The sequence below is a fragment of the Ascaphus truei genome, chromosome 14 (assembly GCF_040206685.1).
Source record: "Ascaphus truei isolate aAscTru1 chromosome 14, aAscTru1.hap1, whole genome shotgun sequence".
NCBI classification, from domain to species: domain Eukaryota; kingdom Metazoa; phylum Chordata; class Amphibia; order Anura; family Ascaphidae; genus Ascaphus; species Ascaphus truei.
This window is the reverse complement of record NC_134496.1, coordinates 21,424,600-21,445,089: the sequence shown is the minus strand read 5'-3', so window position 1 is coordinate 21,445,089 and position 20,490 is coordinate 21,424,600. Positions and strand designations below refer to the sequence as shown.

Genomic DNA, 20,490 nt, shown 5'->3' with positions numbered 1-20,490 from the left:
AGGCAGTACCTAGATACAATTGGTGCACTGCTAGAGAGAGGGCAGGGATCAAAAAGGGGTGTGCCAGTGCCTGTTTCAGAGGGGGATGTGACAGTGTAAATGGTTACTGTAGAAACAAAAAAAATGCATGTTACATTATAATGCGTTAAAAATTTAATTCAGAGTTGTTTAAAAAAAATGCTACAATTATTTTCTCATATTACAGAACTAATTTTTTATTTTTTTTTTTAAACGCATGTTGGATATTGCTTGGTCTGCCTCCCACATACCATATCATTTACATGTTACCAGTGCGTTTTTCACATGTACCCATGACAGAACCTTTCGGATCTGCCATTTGGGGCAACAGCACCACTAATATATACAACTTTGTCTTTTAATGTCCTCTAAGCTTTTAAAACTCATTAAAAAAATGTGGATTTTTAAGCAGCATTATTGTACAGTACAACGCTCTGCTAGCATATTGAAGAAATCCTAAAATATGCACATTTATTTGTATATTCTTTACATAAAGTAGAAATATATATATTTTTTAAAGTGAATATATTTTAATGTTTTTCCATATTTAACAACAGCTTGAAATCATCTGTTTAGAGACCAAGCATAAATCATTTTCACTTATATATGTATGCGGCAATGAAAATACTCACAACAGCTATTCTTGGGCTAGTTTCAGGGTTACATTTCGCAAATATTATCAGGTTTTTTACTTATGCATACAGACAACAAAGAGAGGTCAAAAAGGTCATGGAGCAGATCACAGAAAGACCGTGCCACGGTGACATACTGTAGCCACCATGTACAGGGGGTGCAGATCTGGATGGAATAGGCAGAAATCAGAGACATTTAAGGGTAAAAAAATGTCAATGCTAGACTGAAACCTCCCCAAACTGTATACTTGGCTGTAGTAAATGGTAAATATGTGTGTAGTATATTTCATTTTCACATATATTTTTTTAGTTCTATCAAGGCAATTACAGCACAAAGCCGAGATATTGTTATCCTGCATTTACTGTATGTATCAAAGTAATTAGATCCAATTTTGCAACATTTGCTGCAGCTTGCGACTTGGGGAGTGTCAGTGGGTGGAGGTTGGGGAGCAGTTTCTTATAAAGTCCTGTTCTGGACGTTTTTAACAGCCCTTCCTGAGGGCTAGGGCTGGTAAACCGTCCAGAACGGGATTTTTGAATAAGCTGTAGCTTGGACAGGTGATCCGTCTTCTCCTTCATCCATCTTCCTGAAAGAACAGCATTGGAGGTGACGCCGCGAGGAGGAACGCAGACGGAGAACAGAGAGAAGGGTCAGACGTCTGTTTGTCCAACCAACAGGCGCCAATGCATTTTTAGCTCTGATGTTTGTAAGTGCAGTGCTTTTTAAGTGTAACGTCTTTGTCTTTTGTCACTGTTTTGTCACATAAATTGTATTTGTGATGGTGATGTTTTTAATTAAAAATCAAAACACAATGTCAATGACAAGATGCAAACAAGTGTTCAATACTGGGTGAATATGCAGCTTTCACTGCCTCGTTAGCGCAGTAGGTAGCGCGTCAGTCTCATAATCTGAAGGTCGTGAGTTCGATCCTCACACGGGGCATTTTTTTATTTATTATTTGTATTTACAGCAATAATTGAATAAATAAATTACATGATGTGGCTGACCTACAGGTTATTATTTGTATTTACATTACCAACATACAGTCCCAGCAGTCTCAAACCCTGAACCCACAGCATTATATATATATATATATATATATATATATATATATATATATATATATATATATATATATATATATATATATATATATATATATATTTGTATCAATAGGAGTGCTCCTGTACTTGATGGTGAGAGTTTGATTGATAGTGAATGTATAAATACCTAAATATGAAATTGTGATACATTTTTGGCAAAATAGACACACAATCACACTGACAGACATAAACACACACACACACAGATACACTGACAGACACGCATACAGAGACAGATAATGACAGACACACTGACACTGAGACACAATGAAAGATACAAATACACACAACAAACACACTAGCTGTTATGGCGTGTGTGCATGGGAGGAGGGGGGAGAGGGAGTGAAACGTCGCCTGATATTAAAAATCAAATGTTGTCTTCTAGTTCTTCTTCCCCACCATCCCAATGGTGAAAACAATACAGTGAGTTACTAGATATTCATTTCAAATTGTTTTAGGGAAAAAAGCGAATGTTTAAATAAAATTAAAAATATATATCCAGCTTTGAATGATCCTTTGGGTACAATTGCAACATTTCTCTCCATGAAAAACATAAAAAGTTGTTATTTTGTAGTTATATCAGTGAGCACACACCTGCATGTCCTCCCATATGGTCTAGTTTACAAAACTGATTTTGACAAGGATTTGTCAGCATTGAAAATTGCATTAAAATACTGTAAATGTGTATACGAGCAATATGCTTGTTTCATGTATTTTGCTAATGAAAAGGGGGCACTAATTTACATGCAGTTAACAGTATTATCTTTCTTTTAACTTTTCATCTTAACCAAAATAATATTGTATTCCAAAAATACTTTCCGCAGCAGTGCGCAAACTGGGGGGCGCAAGATTGTTTAAGGGGGGTGCAGGTAGCAGGCGGCGATTTTGCCAGGAGCAGAGAAAAGCACTCTGTAGGTGCAATTTCTCTTTCGGCCATTAGGTGGCGCTGTGCTACACAGCTCCTGCAGTTCTTCCTTGTTGCATGCAGAGTGATGAGAGCGTCTGAGTGTGACATGGGGTGGGGGGGGGGAGGTAAGTGTGTGAGTGTGACATGGGAGAGGGGGTGAGAGTGTGAGTGTGACATGGGGAGGGGTGGTAAGAGTGTGACAGTGTGACATGGGGAGGGGCATTGAGAGTGTGGGGGTGAGAGTGTGGAGGGGGGAGAGTGTGACATGGGGAGGGGGTGAGAGTAAGTGTGACCGTGTGACATGGGGAGGGGGGTGAGAGTGTGAGTGTGACATGGGGAGGGGGTGAGAGTGAGTGTAACAGTGTGACATGGGGAGGGGGGTGAGAGTGTGGGGGGGTGAGAGTGTGGGGTGGTGAGAGAGTGGAGGGGGGTGAGAGTATGAGAGTGTGACATGGGGAGGGGGTGAGAGTGTGAGTGTGACATGGGGAGGGGGGTGAGAGTGAGTGTGAAATGGGGAGTTGGGGTGAGTGTGACAGTGTGACATGGGGAGTGGGTGTGAGTGTGGGGGGGTGAGTGTGACATGGGGAGGGATGGTGACAATGTGACAGTGTGACATGGGGACATGGGGGTGACAGTGTGACAGTGTGACATGGGGAGGGGGGGTGACAGTGTGACATGGGGAGAGGGGGTGAGTGTGGAGAGGTGAGAGTATGCCATGGGGAGGGGGGTGAGTGTGGGGAGGTGACAGTGTGACAGTGTGACATGGGGAGGGAGGGTGAGAGTGTGACAGTGTGACATGGGGAGGGGGGGTGAGAGTGTGACAGTGTGACATGGGAAGGGGGGGTGACAGTGTGACATGGGGAGGGGGGTGAGATTGTGACAGTGTGACATGGGGAGGGAGAGAGAGACACTGGCGGGAGGGAGAGAGAGACTGGCTGGAGGGAGAGAGACTGCCCCTTTACAAAGCATTAGTAAGACCACACCTTGAATATGGAGTACAATTTTGGGCACCGATCCTAAGAAAAGACATTATGGAACTAGAGAGAGTGCAGAGAAGAGCCACCAAAATTAATAAAGGGATGGACATTCTAACTTATGAGGAGAGCCTAGCTAAATTAGATTTATTTACATTAGAAAAGAGGCGTCTAAGAGGGGATATGATAACTATATACAAATATATTCAGGGACAATACAAGGAGCTTTCAAAAGAACTATTCATCCCACGGGCAGTACAAAGGACTCGGGGCAATCCCTTACGGCTGGAGGAAAGGACATTTCACCAGCAACAAAGGAAAGGGTTCTTTACAGTAAGGGCAGTTAAAATGTGGAATTCATTACCCGTGGAGACTGTGATGGCAGATACAATAGATTTGTTCAAAAAAAGGTTGGACATCTTTCTAGATGGGAAAGGTATACAGGGATATACCAAATAAGTATACATGGGAAGGATGTTGATCCAGGGATTAATCTGATTGCCAATTCTTGGAGTCAGGAAGGAATTAATTTTTCCCCTTAATGGGGTTTTTTGTTTGCCTTCCTCTGGATCAATAAGTATAGATATAGGATAAAGTATCTGTTGTCTAAATTTAGCATAGGTTGAACTTGATGGACGGAAGTCTTTTTTCAACCTCATCTACTATGTAACTATGTAACTATGTAACTGGCTGGATGGAGAGAGAGACTGGCAGGAGGGAGAGAGAGACTGGCGGGAGGGTTGAAAGATACTGGCGGGAGGGTTGAGAGAGACTGGCAGGAGGGAGAGACACACAATGGCTGGAGGGAGAGTGTGAGAGAGACACTGGGGGAGGGAGAGAGTGAGAGACACTGAGGGGAGGGACACTGGTGGGAGGAAGAGACACTGGCTAGAGGGAGAGTGAGAGAGACACTGGGGTAGGGAGAGAGTGAGAGAGACACTGCAGGAGGGAGGGAGACACTGGGGATAGTGAGAGAGACACTAGGGGAGGGAGAAAGAGAGCGACACACACGGGGGAGGGAAAGAGAGAGTGGGAGGAGGGAGAGACACTGGGGGGAGAGATAGAGAGACACTGGAGGGGGAGTGAGAAATACTGGGAGAGGGAGACACTGGGAGAGGAGTGTGAGACTGTGGAAGAGGGGACAGAGGTCCTGATGTGGCGGGAAGAGAGAGATTAATAATACAGCAGAAATGGGGACGCTATTAGACAAATATCATAATATTTCTTTTTAAGTGATGTAATTTGCTATAAATACTTTTTTTGTAGATGCGTGGCGGGGGCGTCACAAAGCTGGTTCGCCCTCATTGGCTGAACCAGCTCACGTGCGCTGACGTCATGTGATTTTGATTACATCAGGCAGGAGGGGGGGCGAGAAATTTCATGGATGAAAAGGGGGGCTCGGCATAAAAAGTTTGCTCCCCCCAGGTCTAGCGGTTAGGATTCCTGGGTTTCCCCCATGTGGCCTGGGTTTTACTCCTGAATTTATATTTCTTATATTGTAACTTCAAGCATACATTTGTTTTATCCTAAAACAGCTGTCTGTGACTTCACTTGCAATGTCCTACTTTAACCCACGCTGTGCTGAGAAAGCTGTGTAATGCGGAAGACTTTTTGGGGAACCATGTTAAAATGGATTAGAAGCAAAAAGTGTCTCAATGTGGGTGCTCATTTGCATGTCATTACCCAAAATCCCCGGTGTCACGTTAATGCATTTAAACTATTCAGTTGTGTTAACAATGCAACAACCAAGGTGTTAACTTGCATTTTAAAATATTCTTTTTTCTGTGCCTCCTGTGAGCTCATCTAGGATTGACCTAATCTGTGTTTGTTGGGGCAATAAAACAGAGAACCATGTTGACATTGATTTGATTTGATTTGACAGTGAGCTGACAGTATACAAATCAGACACAGTATACTGTTCTGCCAGGCCAATCTTTAAAGGGGCATCGTAAAAGTTTATGGACCCTCTCTGGCATTCCCCAGAGGTAACAGAAAGGACACTATTCAAATCTTCCCAGATTTACAAAATAAGATAATTAAAATATGATATATTAACCTAGGGCACATATCAGATAGGCTAATTTGAATCTTTGGGGGGAGAGAACTCCTATCAAAATTGGTGCCCAAGATGTTGTTACAGGTTATATATAGATCGAGAACAGTCTTTTTGCTAGATGTTTCTCTCCTGCTCTGAGGTTCTATTCCTCATGCAAGGCGTGATATAGCTTTTTCCTAACTATAAATTAACCTTTCAATTTTAACCTTTTCATAGCTTGTTAGTATGAAGAAACAGCTACTAGAACAAAGCACAATTCATATATACATTATTTAAGGTCGTTTATCTGCTGTCCATGTGCCTGACTTATCTCACTCCGGTGTACTCCCACTTGTACTAATCAAAGTTGTTTCTTTTGCACTCTGTGGAACTTTGTATTAGTAGTATCACAGAACATGCAAAATTAACCCTTAAATGGAGACTTCAGTGAAGCTGAATTTTGAACCCCAAAAATCTATCTACATTAGTTACACTTATAATTCCAGAAATGTATGTGCAGCATGTACAAAAGAGGTACTGAAAATGATTCATATGCAGTGATAAATACACAGTGGTTATAACTGATAACACCACATGTATCCACTGCCTCGTTAGCGCAGTAGGTAGCGCGTCAGTCTCATAATCTGAAGGTCGTGAGTTCGATCCTCACACGGGGCATTGTTTTTATTTATTATTTGTATTTACAGCAATAATTGAATAAATAAATTACATGATGTGGCTGAGCTACAGGTTATTATTTGTATTTACATTACCAACATACAGTCCCAGCAGTCTCAAACCCTGAACCCACAGCATTATAGATATATATATTTCTATCAATAGGAGTGCTCCTGTACTTGATGGTGAGAGTTTGATTGATAGTGAATGTATAAATACCTAAATATGAAATTGTGATACATTTTTGGCAAAATAGACACACAATCACACTGACAGACATAAACACACACATACACAGATACATTGACAGACAGTGACAGACACGCATACAGAGACAGTCAGTGACAGATAATGACAGACACACTGACACTGAGACACAATGAAAGATACAAATACACACAACAAACACACTAGCTGTTATGGCGTGTGTGCATGGGAGGAGGGGGGAGAGGGAGTGAAACGTCGCCTGATATTAAAAACGAAAAGATGTCTTGTAGTTCTTCCCCACCATCCCAATGGTCAAAACAATACAGTGAGTTACTAGATATTCATTTCAAATCGTTTCAGGAAAAAAAGCAAATGTTTAAATAAAATAAATATATATATATTTCCAGCTTTGAATGATCCTTTGGGTACAATTGCAGCATTCCTTTCCAGGAAGAACATAATAATTTGTCACATTGGATGAAGCAGGCACTATCCTGGCTGATGGAGCCTGTATGGACTCAGTTTTCTGGTAATCCCTGTTTTTTGGTGGTCATGTGAGTCTTTCACATGTATAGACCAACATCTACTCCCATATGGTCTAGCGGTTAGGATTCCTGGTTTTCACCCAGGCGGCCTGGGTTCGACTCCCGGTATGGGAAGTGATTATTTTTACAATTTGTCTTTCTTTTAATGAAGTTTCACCCTTGCCTGGGAATGAAGGATAATAATAAAGAAAAAAACTGCAGCTTGGATTGCCTCTAAATGTTGTGCCTCGGAATTCTTAGCACCTTGTGTCCCCACACGTAATCCAATGTGCACAGCACGAGCGCTTGAGAAGGTGCTACGGGAACCTGAAATGTTGCTTCTTCCTTTGCTGTATATGACTAAAGTGCTGCAATAAATGGACGTTTTCTTTTTTGCCATTTTGAGCGCTTTGGATTATTTTGCTTATATTTTGGTGGTGGGTGGTGGTGACATCTCGTCCTACATCTGCCCTCAACAAATATGCGTTTGAAATAGGGATGTTCTACTGGTGCTGTTAACCTGTATTGATTGTAGACACATAAATGGTTATAGGGAGGGCGGACGCTTTCACAAGTTCCACCACAGGCCCAAGGAACATATGTCTATAGGCACTGTGAGTAGGAGTGTACCGAGTACCCAGAATTACCCGGCACATTTTCAGCTACATAGACATTACCCGGACCCGGCAACTGAGAAGTGGGCCCGGCGTCGGGTAATGTTAGGGTAGCTGAAAATAAACTTATTACTTACCTTTCTTACCTTTCAGCCATCGACGGACGACATCTAGGAACAGCAGCAGCGGTCCTGTGGCGGTGGCAGCATCGGAAGTGTCTTCAACAGGCGTGGGACAGCAGGAATCTATTACACAGCACTGCAGCAGGTAAGCAGTGTGAGCCAGGGAACCATGTGACCGGAGCAGGAACGTTCCTATTGGACAGCCGGCAGTCCAATAGGAACGCTCCTGCTCCGGTCACATGGTTCCCTGGCGGCTCACACACACACTGCTTACCTGCTGCGGTGCTGTGGAATGGATTACTGCAGCTTCCACGCCGGCTGAAGACACTTCTGATGCTGCCACCGCCACAGGACCGCTGCTGCTGTTCCTAGATGTTGCCACCTCACTGCAGGTAAGTGCCAAACCGGGTACCCGGCCGGGTAGAACTATTGATTTTGGCCGGGTACACGTTACCCGTTTTTTTTTTTTAAATCACTACCCGGTACAACACTAACTGTGAGATGGAAAATTCCTGAAGAGCGTATGACTGTTAAATATTGAAGAAAGTTTACCGACAAAATGCATTTCACAATAGATATCACGAATCATTCACCATTATTTAAAATATTAAAATGTCCAACAATTAAGCTCTGAGAATCCAAAGTGCTTGTGTATTTGTATCGTCTCTGTGTTTAAGGGCTGAAAGCGGCTCAGTGAGTAAAGACACAGGGGCCTATTCTCGTAGCTCCAAAGTTGCTTCGCGGTTTCGCATGTTCAGAAGTAGCGGAATGAAATGGGAGAAAAAACCCTATTCTCAATTGCAAACTGCTTCTATAAAAAGTGACAAAGCTCGCGGTTTAACAGCCAAACCGCCCAGATTGTACGCGCTTTAGAAGCGGAATGACATGAGCTGGTGCTAACTCCATCCCCGGTCTGACGTAGGGGTTTTGCTCTCTCAGCCAACCCCCTATTTTCGGCTCTGGATGTAACTCGCACAATACTGTTAAAAAAATGTAAATTTTTAGACGCGGTTTGCATAACGGAGCAACGAGAATTGCAGTTGTGGGCAAAAAATGCGAGTTGGAGGCTTTTTTGACAAACCGATTGGGATTGGCCGATCGGAGTGAAACCGCTTCTACAAAAGCCGTTTAGACACGGAATTGGACATGCGATAAGGGTTACAGAATAGCAAAGCATGGCGATCAGAAAGGGTACTTCAGACGCGGTTTGTCACACTTTGTATTATTATTTGTATTTACAGCAATAATTGATAAATAAATTACATGATGTGGCTGAGCTACAGTTATTATTTGTATTTACATTACCAGCATACAGTCCCAGCAGTCTCAAACCCTTTAACCCACAACATTATATATATTTGTATCAATAGGAGTGCTCCTGTACTTGATGGTGAGAGTTTGATTGATAGTGAATGTATAAATACCTAAATATGAAATTGTGATACATTTTTGGCAAAATAGACACACAATCACACTGACAGACATAAACACACACATACACAGATACACTGACAGGCACGCATACAGAGACAGTCAGTGACAGACACGCATACAGAGACAGTCAGTGTCATGGAACAGGTATACCCCCTGTCCACACTTCTGTTTCACCCCCCCCCCCCCCCTTTTTCTTGTAGCCCTGCTTGTCAGATTTCTTAATGCCAGCTGTATGTGTTTGGTGCTGCACACAAACATAGTGCTTGTGTGGTAAATGCAGTGCCATTTCCCCTCTCCCAGCAGCTTGCTGCATTAAAGATGTAACATTATTGCTACATGTTGTAGCTTCCCCGGACACTCCTGTGAGTTGCCATGGCAGCCTCAGCCTTTCTCTCTAAAGGGCTAGTTAGGATAGTAGGGGGCCCCTGCTGCAGCCACACTAATAAGATAGGGTGATGAACGGTGCTTAGGGTGTACATACAGTAGTGAAGGGATAGAGAGAGAACCCTGTATAGCACTCAGGTTCACGCTCTGATGATAGATGAGTGATTTAAAACATAAACTTTATTAATAGCATATTTTAATATAGTGGATGTTGGAACAACGTGCTGGAGGTAGGTTGATCAGGATCAACCTACCTCCAGCACGTTGTTCCAACATCCACTATATTAAAATATGCTATTAATAAAGTTTATGTTTTAAATCACTCATCTATCATCAGAGCGTGAACCTGAGTGCTATACAGGGTTCTCTCTCTATCCCTTCACCTCACTAAAGGGCTAGTCTGCTTTCTCCCCCTCTGCTCTGCCTACAGATGGTCTGTCCCCAGACTATCTTACCACCCAGCATACATTGCTTCTTCCTTTCCACCATTCCTCTGGACTCGTGAGTACCTTGCTGTAACCCCTGTAATGGTGCTGCAGGATTATCTTTTCACCTCCCTTTACTACTAAGCACACACAGAGATTTAGACCTACACCTCTACACAAGAGACTGTATTTCCCTGCTTTCTCCAAAATAAAGTAAGAAAAGAAACAGACCTTGTCGTGCTTGGAAAAGAGGGCGAGTTGACACTATCTGAGCTAAGTCATCACCACGTGGCCCTCTGACTTCCAGAATAGTCAGTGACAGACACGCATACAGAGACAGTCAGTGACAGATAATGACAGACACACTGACACTGAGACACAATGAAAGATACAAATACACGCAACAAACACACAATCTGTTATGGCGTGTGTGCATGGGAGGAGGGGGGAGAAACGTCGTCTGATATTAAAAATCAAATGTTGTCTTCTAGTTCTTCCCCACCATCCCAATGGTCAAAACAATACAGTGAGTTACTAGATATTCATTTCAAATCGTTTCAGGAAAAAAAGCGAATGTTTAAATAAAATAAAAATATATATATATATTTCCAGCTTTGAATGATCCTTTGAGTACAATTGCAACATTTCTTTCCAGGAAGAACATAATAATTTGTCACATTGGATGAAGCAGGCACTATCCTGGCTGATGGAGGCTGTATGGACTCAGTTTTCCGGTAATCCCTGTTTTTTGGTGGTCATGTGGTTTTTCACATGTAGAGTACAGCATCTATTCCCATATGGTCTAGCGGTTAGGATTCCTGGTTTTCACCCAGGCGGCCCGGGTTCGACTCCCGGTATGGGAAGTAATTATTTTTACAATTTGTCTTTCTTTTAATGAAGTTTCACCCTTGCCTGGGAATGAAGAATAATAAAGAAAAAAACTGCAGCTTGGATTGCCTCTAAATGTTGTGCCTCGGAATTCTTAGCACCTTGTGTCCCCACACGTAATCCAATGTGCACAGCACGAGAGCTTGAGAAGGTGCTACGGGACCCTGAAATGTTGCTTCTTCCTTTGCTGTATATGACTATTGTGCTGCAATAAATGGACGTTTTCTTTTTTGCCATTTTGAGCGCTTTGGATTATTTTGTTTATCTGCCCTCAACAAATATGCGTTTTTTTTTTTGCACACTGCACACTGCACACTGCACACACACTGTACACACTCCCAGCACTCACTGCACACACTCTACACTGCACACACTACACTGCACACTGCACACACTGCACACACTCTACACTGCTCACACTGCACACACTGCACACACTCTACACTGCTCACACTCTACACTAAACACAGCACACTGCACACACTCCCAGCACTCACTCTCACTGCACCACTGCACACACTCTACACTGCACACACTGCACACACTCTACACTGCTCACACTGCACACACTCTACACTGCTCACACTGCACACACTCTACACTGCACACACTCTACACTGCACACACTGCTCACAGCACACTGCTCACAGCACACTGCACACACTCCCCCCCCCCCCCCACCCTGCAACTCACACCACTCTCCCCCCTCACAAAAAAAAACAGAGTCGGGCCCCCCAGCCCATTCCATTTCAGCAGTCCCCCCCATATGTCAGCAGCCCCCCACCCCCTCCTCCCATATCAGCAGCCCCCACCTCCCTCCTCCCATGTCAGCAGCCCCCCACCCCCTTCCTCCCATGTCAGCAGCCCCGCAGCCTCCCTCCCATGTCAGCAGCCCCGCAGCCCCCTTCCCATGTCAGCAGCCCCCTTCCCATGTCAGCAGCCCCGCAGCCCCCTTCCCATGTCAGCAGCCCCGCAGCCCCCTTCCCATGTCAGCAGCCCCTGCTTAAGCCTCGCGCATGTCCTCCCTCACCTCGCGCTCCCTCATTGCTGCGGCTCCTGATGAAGCTTCACCAACCACCCAGGCCGCGAGACACAACCGGCTACGATGACGACGACAGCGAGATCACCCTCCCTGCTGTCTGTCTCTTTCACTGCGTCACGCACCCGAGAGACCAATCAGCGGCCGGCTCGCCCAGATGACGCCACCCCGCGTACAACGTTAGCTGTGGCAGGGAAGCGCGAGGGATGCGCACTCCAGCAGCAGACCCGGAACTTCCAGGTCGCGCTACACTGCTAGAGCGCGTCCCCGTGCTGGAGGAGGGAGGAGGTTAGGTTAGGTGAGAGCGCGCGCTCCTACTGGAATGCGTCCTTTCCCTACCAGGGAAGGGGGGTTGAAGGGGGTCCGTCGCGGGCCGCACGGGGTGCCCCAGCGGGCCGCATGTTGTGCAGCCCTGGTGTAGGGCTTCCGGCCACCTCTTCTTTCCCTCCTCACTCCCTCCCTCCCGATCAGGCACGCGGCGGCCATTTTTTTTTTTTAAATTAGCGCGACCCCCGTTACTAACGCGGTGGTCTCAGGGTGGACCCCGAGGACCGCGCTATAACAGGGTTTACCTGTACTTTTGTTTTTCACACAACTGTATATAAGGGCCGTGTAATATATATATACACTGTATATAAGGACAGTCAGTGTAATATATATACACTGTATATAAAGACAGTGTAATATTTTGATATATAAATTAAGGATAATTTTACATTTATTAGTTGTATATATAAGTGTAGCCAGGTCACCTGTTTTCCCCTTCGCCCTCCTAGGGCGCCTCCGTGGCCAGGAGAGATGCCGGGTGCTGCCGGAGGCCAGCGGCAGACCCGACGGCCATCCCAAGGGTGGGGGCCGTTGCAGGGAGCGGTGCGCTGTCTCCACGAGCGGGCCGGTTGCCGGGGACGCGATCGGGCCGTTGCTAAGGCCGCGATCGCGTCTCTAAGGTCCCGGCGGCCGGCGAAGAGAGTGCCGCCATTACTCCACCACTCGCGCATGCGCAGGAGTCGCGCGAGAGTAGGGACAGTGAGAGGGATGTTGCGGCGGCCATTAGGGGTTAGTGTAGGCAGAGGGGAGGAGCGCACGCGGCCCCAATGTTATTGTAAGGGCCTCGGGACTACAATTCCCATGAGGCATAGCGAGGCAGGCACCAGGTGCCTGATAGGAGCCAATAGGGCTGCAGGACTGCCCTGGAGGGAGATAGATACATTTGGCGGGCTGGAGCTGCGAGTCATTGAGGAAGAAGCAGGGCAAGGAGACAGACAGAGGAAGGAGGTAGGGTGCAGGAGCCGGAGACTCCCTGCACTAAGGCCCTAGTTAGCCCTGAGTCCCCAGTAGTGTGAGTGTTGCCAGGGACAGCCCTCAGGATAGGGAACCTGTCACTTACTTTAGTTGGCACTGGGGAACAGCAGGGAAGATAAGGACAACTGGGGGGGTTTCATAGCGGTAACCAATCCGGGGAGCCATAGCCCAGGGTCCTGTTGTGAATTAGTGGCATGAGACAGCTGGGGGGTTCATAGCGGTAACCAGTCCGGGGAGCCATAGCCCAGGGTCCGTGTTGCGAGTGGCGAGGCGAGGGGGGGGTTCATAGCGGTAACCAATCCGGGGAGCCATTGCCCAGGCCGGCGTTGCGCGTAGTACGAGGCAACTGGGGGGGGTTCATAGCGGTAACCAGTCCGGGGATCCATGGCCCAGGGCCCGTATTATGAGTAGGGTGGGTACAAGACCTACCTATATAGGATAGGCAACCCCGAAGGCCCTAGGAGATTGACCCTTAAGCCACTTAAGGATGCTGTGTTATAGGGACGCCTATAGTGTAGTATGTGTCATGTTGCTATTGTGTTAGTGAGGGACTCAGCGGATGCTGCGGTTCCAGTGAAGGAGTTCGGACCCACGTTGGGGTCACAGAGAATATCGCCAGGATAGGATCAGACGGATTCATCACGCGTCTGACCCTTTGTGAAGCGTTGCTGATCCGAGCACTGGAGTGCTCGGCAGGTATCTACAGTTCTAAGTGCACCACCGGGCCCTTAGCTTAATAGTGACTGCGCAGTCACCCATTGATTCTCTGCAAGAGTGCGGGACATTGGGTGGGGTTCTTTGGACACTGGGTGGGATCACCTAGTGTTGGGGAATCGTCCTGCGAGACGTCACGGTTAGTGTCTCCTCCTGAGAGGGACACAGGTTATGTTATGAATGTGATGTGTCGTATTACATGTTAGTAAAGTCCTTAGTTATTATACCCCATTGTGTATGTTATTACTGATTGTCCTGCGAGGAACCACTCCCCCTCTGGTGGGAGCCATCGCAGGTGGAGGCGCTGCATCGTTGTAAGTGATCAACCCTAGTGTAATTGCCCCAGGTTCCCCGTGGCGGAAGCTCAGCCCTCCTGTGAGCCAACAGGTTATGCACCACACCTGAGTAACAATATATGTTCCTTGCACCTACACCATATCTGCGATTGGGTGGGGGAATACCCGTTACATTTGGAGGCGCTGCTGAGATAGACCTGGGGTGCCCTGTTTTCATTTTTTCAAATTGTCCCATTCGTATTTTTCATCATGGCGGTGCCGTCACCGCAAGACGTCGATGACTGGGCCTTAGCGCGGCAATTATCCCCAAGGCGCGTGTTTGTAGTGGCCGGAGTATCCCATGATACGGAATTGTCCACTATGCGCGCCCAAGTAAGAACTTGCCCGGAATTGGCCACTGCCCGGGTGACAGACTTAAGGCTGGATACTGACGGCCGGGGGATTACCTATCTCCTGTTCACCACGCATGACATATGCCTAGAGACTGTTCCCCATGTATTAACACTCCCCGAGTCTTCCGCAGGGGACTGTCTCATGATCTATGCAAAAAGCTGCAGTGTAGTTGACAGGACTGTAGTTAAAATGGAGGCTCCTGCAGCAGGGAATGCTAACAGTGAGTCCCACCTAAAATGCCGGCTCCCGCCAACTCAAGATGACACACGTGCTTCTGACTGCCAGGCTGCTCAGAAAAAGGTTACAGAAAACCATCCGGGACTGGCGGGAAAACCAGAGCCCCGCCCCCGTAATGTGAGTGACTCAGTGCAGAGCCAGAGCCATCCAGTGATAGAGCACACCCCTCCTTTAAACTCCACCAGGGGGAGTGAGCACAGTGAACAGCCATTAGACCCTTCTATTCACCAGGAGGAGGAGGAGGAGGAAGGCATTGTCGTAGACATGGAATATTTTCTTTCTGAGCAGGAAACCGAGATAGACTGTCAAGGGATACACCCTAGTATGTATGTGGCCTGGCGTGCGCCCGGAGTAGATTCTCTTCTATTCATATGCTCCTGCCTGCAAGAAGCCCACGCTCAGGGAGCCAAAGTGTCTCGGTTATCCCTCGACTACAGGACCATCGAGGTGGAAGGGGAAATGGGCATACAGTGTTTTAGCCCCACTTGTGACTGTTCTAGAGAGACATTGACATGGTGGTCCTACTGTGAGTGTTGCGTTGTGCGGTTACTGAAGTCTATTGTGCCCCAGCATGCAGAAGTTTCCAGTGAAGAGGTTGAAGTCCCCTTGGTGGCGATGCGCCTACCGGCGAACCACCCCAACGATGATGCAGAGGATACGGACCCTGCTGTGGGCCCGTGTGCCCTACAATGGTCAGTCCGACCTACTACAGAGGTACCATCGGTCCTAGGCGTGGGACCAGTACCTACAGACGACCAGGAAGGAGAGAAACCCATCGCAAGCCAGCAGAGTGGTAAGGAACCCCCTTGCTCCCCACAGGCTCCGATGGAGGTGGCCGTGCAACAGGCCAGAGTTACGGTTCCTGATCTGAGTGAGAGCCCGTGCGCTCCAACCCAAATGGTCCCAGGACTGGGATCCAACGCTCCCGAGTTTAAGGACAGCAAGTGGACTGCCCCAGAAGTACAGGGGGCAGGTCCCGAGACAGCCGAGGTGGGAACTGACAGCGTCCCCGAGGACCTGTTGGCCACCGAGAATCACCGCAGGGGTAAGGTGTCTACTCTTTACCCCCTGCCAGGTGAAGCAGAGACTTTGAGTAAAGAGACAGTGTCCAGTTCTCGCTTCTCAGTGGAAGCTGAGCACGTATGTAGGGACAAGGACTATGTGGCAAAGGAGCTGGTAGAAGTTGCCTCCTTTGCGCCCAAGAAGAAGCGGCCCATTCGTCACGTAGTGGACCGAGGGAAAGGTCCTGGCCGCCTGGCCTGCTGCTTCCAGGCCATGGATGATCAAGTAAGGGTTGGTGTGAAGGACACTGTGCTATTCCTTCCACCAGGGGGAGGAAGTAGCACTGAAGCAGTGACTGTTACGCCAGAGTGTGCTTTCCGAGAGATTCACCCCGGGGAGGCTCACGGACGCAAAAGTGTGGTACCCCCATCTGATCAGTTAGGGGCACCCCACAAATGGTCTCAGCAAGCAGCTGATACTCAGCTGGCCTCGGGTAATAGTGGGTGTGATATGCCATGTAATTTTTCATTGTGTGAAAATGTGCCATGTTTTGAGGATGTTGCAGTCGATCTGTTAAGTGTGCGGGGTATGCCATGCCATTTTTCAGTGTGTAAAATTGTACCATGTTATGTGGTTCCCCAAGCGAGGGCGTTGGGTGTTTCACCAGGGGGAGAGTGTAGCCAGGTCACCTGTTTTCCCCTTCGCCCTCCTAGGGCGCCTCCGTGGCCAGGAGAGATGCCGGGTGCTGCCGGAGGCCAGCGGCAGACCCGACGGCCATCCCAAGGGTGGGGGCCGTTGCAGGGAGCGGTGCGCTGTCTCCACGAGCGGGCCGGTTGCCGGGGACGCGATCGGGCCGTTGCTAAGGCCGCGATCGCGTCTCTAAGGTCCCGGCGGCCGGCGAAGAGAGCGCCGCCATTACTCCACCACTCGCGCATGCGCAGGAGTCGCGCGAGAGTAGGGACAGTGAGAGGGATGTTGCGGCGGCCATTAGGGGTTAGTGTAGGCAGAGGGGAGGAGCGCACGCGGCCCCAATGTTATTGTAAGGGCCTCGGGACTACAATTCCCATGAGGCATAGCGAGGCAGGCACCAGGTGCCTGATAGGAGCCAATAGGGCTGCAGGACTGCCCTGGAGGGAGATAGATACATTTGGCGGGCTGGAGCTGCGAGTCATTGAGGAAGAAGCAGGGCAAGGAGACAGACAGAGGAAGGAGGTAGGGTGCAGGAGCCGGAGACTCCCTGCACTAAGGCCCTAGTTAGCCCTGAGTCCCCAGTAGTGTGAGTGTTGCCAGGGACAGCCCTCAGGATAGGGAACCTGTCACTTACTTTAGTTGGCACTGGGGAACAGCAGGGAAGATAAGGACAACTGGGGGGGGTTTCATAGCGGTAACCAATCCGGGGAGCCATAGCCCAGGGTCCTGTTGTGAATTAGTGGCACGAGACAGCTGGGGGGTTCATAGCGGTAACCAGTCCGGGGAGCCATAGCCCAGGGTCCGTGTTGCGAGTGGCGAGGCGAGGGGGGGTTCATAGCGGTAACCAATCCGGGGAGCCATTGCCCAGGCCGGCGTTGCGCGTAGTACGAGGCAACTGGGGGGGGTTCATAGCGGTAACCAGTCCGGGGATCCATGGCCCAGGGCCCGTATTATGAGTAGGGTGGGTACAAGACCTACCTATATAGGATAGGCAACCCCGAAGGCCCTAGGAGATTGACCCTTAAGCCACTTAAGGATGCTGTGTTATAGGGACGCCTATAGTGTAGTATGTGTCATGTTGCTATTGTGTTAGTGAGGGACTCAGCGGATGCTGCGGTTCCAGTGAAGGAGTTCGGACCCACGTTGGGGTCACAGAGAATATCGCCAGGATAGGATCAGACGGATTCATCACGCGTCTGACCCTTTGTGAAGCGTTGCTGATCCGAGCACTGGAGTGCTCGGCAGGTATCTACAGTTCTAAGTGCACCACCGGGCCCTTAGCTTAATAGTGACTGCGCAGTCACCCATTGATTCTCTGCAAGAGTGCGGGACATTGGGTGGGGTTCTTTGGACACTGGGTGGGATCACCTAGTGTTGGGGAATCGTCCTGCAAGACGTCACGGTTAGTGTCTCCTCCTGAGAGGGACACAGGTTATGTTATGAATGTGATGTGTCGTATTACATGTTAGTAAAGTCCTTAGTTATTATACCCCATTGTGTATGTTATTACTGATTGTCCTGCGAGGAACCACTCCCCCTCTGGTGGGAGCCATCGCAGGTGGAGGCGCTGCATCGTTGTAAGTGATCAACCCTAGTGTAATTGCCCCAGGTTCCCCGTGGCGGAAGCTCAGCCCTCCTGTGAGCCAACAGGTTATGCACCACACCTGAGTAACAATATATGTTCCTTGCACCTACACCATATCTGCGATTGGGTGGGGGAATACCCGTTACATATATATATGTAATATATATTTACAGTATATCAAAGATTGTTACATTTTAAATGTCCTCTTTATTTTCTTGAATATTTATTCATATCTTAAGGCTGCGCTTATAGTGCCGGCTACGGCTACGGATGACGTCTCCCGTCTCCGTAGCCCAAGCGAAAGTTGTAATTTGAGTTTGGGAGACGTCTCTTGCTACAAGGGGAGTGACAAAAGGCAGAGGGGCGGGGACAAGAGCAAGGGGGAAGGCTGAAATGGAGAGGAGTTATAATTTCTGTTTGTATGCTGAATTTACAGTACTTTTACTTTAAATTACGGGAGAATTTACTATTTTAAAGTTGTTTGTCTAGTGTGTTTCACTTGACAGACACACACACACACACACACAATCAGAGCCGCCAACAGAAATCATGGGGCCTAGGACAAATGAAAGGAGCAGCCCCCCCCCCCAACCCATAGTGCACTTACCACGGAAAAACAAATTTTAGCGCACAACTTTTACTTAACCCCCCAATACATATAAAAATACATCCCCACCCCCCAATACATATAAAAATACACCCCCACCCCCCAATACATATAAAAATACACCCCCACCCCCCAATAAATATAAAAATACACCCCCACCTCCCCATACATATAAAAATACACCCTCACCCCCCCCCCCAATACATATAAAAATACACCCCCAAAAATAAAACGCTGCACCCGGTGCCGGGTCTCTCGGCAGCGGCGGAAATCAGCTGGGCTAAGCTTCCGCCTCACCGGCGTGAGAAGGAGGCCCGGCGCACACACGATCAGCCATTGTGGGACTGAGAGGTGCTGTGACCTGCAGCCGGGCCCCTGCCACCGTCAGCCCCCCTCAGTCCCGCCAGCTGCTGGGCCCCCGCCCCCACCACCCACCGCCCCCCCCGCATTCCATCCTGCTGCCGGGCTGCCGCCACCCATCGGCCCCCCCACAGTCCCGCCACCCACCGGCCCCCCGCAGTTCCGCCTGCCGCCGAGCCCCCGCCACCACCCCCGCAGTTCCGCCAGCCGCTGGGCCCCCGCCACTGCCCCCCCCCCCCCATCGCCAGCCACCGCCCCCCCCCCCCCACCACCACACCACCCTCCCCCTGCAGCCACCGGCCCGACCTGTGATAATCCCCAAGGCAAGCCTGATTTGTATATGTATTCGGGGTGTATTTTATATATGTATTGGGGGGGAGTGGGGTATATTTGTAGATGTATTGGGGGTGTGGGGTATATTTGTAGATGTATTGGGGGAGTGGGGTATTTTTAGATGTATTGGGGGGGGTGGGGTGTGTTTTTGTATGTATTGGGGGGTTAAGTAAAAGTTACGTGTTAAAAAAATATTTCCGTGGTAGGTGCGCAATGGGTTGAGGGGGGTCTGCTCCTTTCATTTGTCCTGGGCCCCATGATTTCTGTTGGCGGCCCTGATCTCACACACTCCCCCCCCCCCACACACACACACACACACAATCACAATCACACACAATCCCACACACACAATCCCACACACACAATCACACACAATCCCCCACACACACAATCCCCCCCCACATACACACAATCACACACAATCCCACACCCACACACAATCCCACACACAATCCCACACACACACAATCCCACAGACACACATAATCCCACACACAATCACACACACAATCCCCCACACACACTCACACAATCCCACACACAATCCCCCCCACACACACAATCACACACACTCACACACAATCACACACACTCACACACAATCACTCAATCACACACACAATCCCACACACACACACAATCCCACACACGCAATCTCACACACAATCCCCCTCCCCACACACACACACACACACAATCACACACACACACAATCCCCCCACCACACACACACACAATCCCCCTCCCCACACACACTCACACACACAATCACTCAATCACACACACAATCCCACACACAAACACACAATCCCACACACGCAATCTCACACCCAATCCCACACACACACAATCCCACACACAATCCCACACACACAATCCCCCCCACACACACACAATCACACACACACAATCACTCAATCACACACACAAACAATCCCTCCACACACACAATCACACACAAACACATAATCACACACACACTCCCA

The 20,490-nt window shown here is 48.3% G+C and overlaps 4 non-coding genes across 4 annotated transcripts; all 4 read left to right on the top strand.

Annotated features, from left to right (window-relative positions):
- Window positions 1-1,520: 1,520 nt before the first annotated feature.
- TRNAM-CAU (transfer RNA methionine (anticodon CAU)) lies at window positions 1,521-1,593 on the top strand. Its single transcript has one exon. It is a non-coding gene; the product is annotated as a tRNA-Met (tRNA).
- A 4,682-nt stretch (window positions 1,594-6,275) lies between these two features.
- Window positions 6,276-6,348, top strand: TRNAM-CAU (transfer RNA methionine (anticodon CAU)). Its single transcript has one exon. It is a non-coding gene; the product is annotated as a tRNA-Met (tRNA).
- A 794-nt stretch (window positions 6,349-7,142) lies between these two features.
- Window positions 7,143-7,214, top strand: TRNAE-UUC (transfer RNA glutamic acid (anticodon UUC)). The gene has a single exon. It is a non-coding gene; the product is annotated as a tRNA-Glu (tRNA).
- Window positions 7,215-10,849: 3,635 nt separating this feature from the next.
- Window positions 10,850-10,921, top strand: TRNAE-UUC (transfer RNA glutamic acid (anticodon UUC)). Its single transcript has one exon. It is a non-coding gene; the product is annotated as a tRNA-Glu (tRNA).
- Window positions 10,922-20,490: the final 9,569 nt, after the last annotated feature.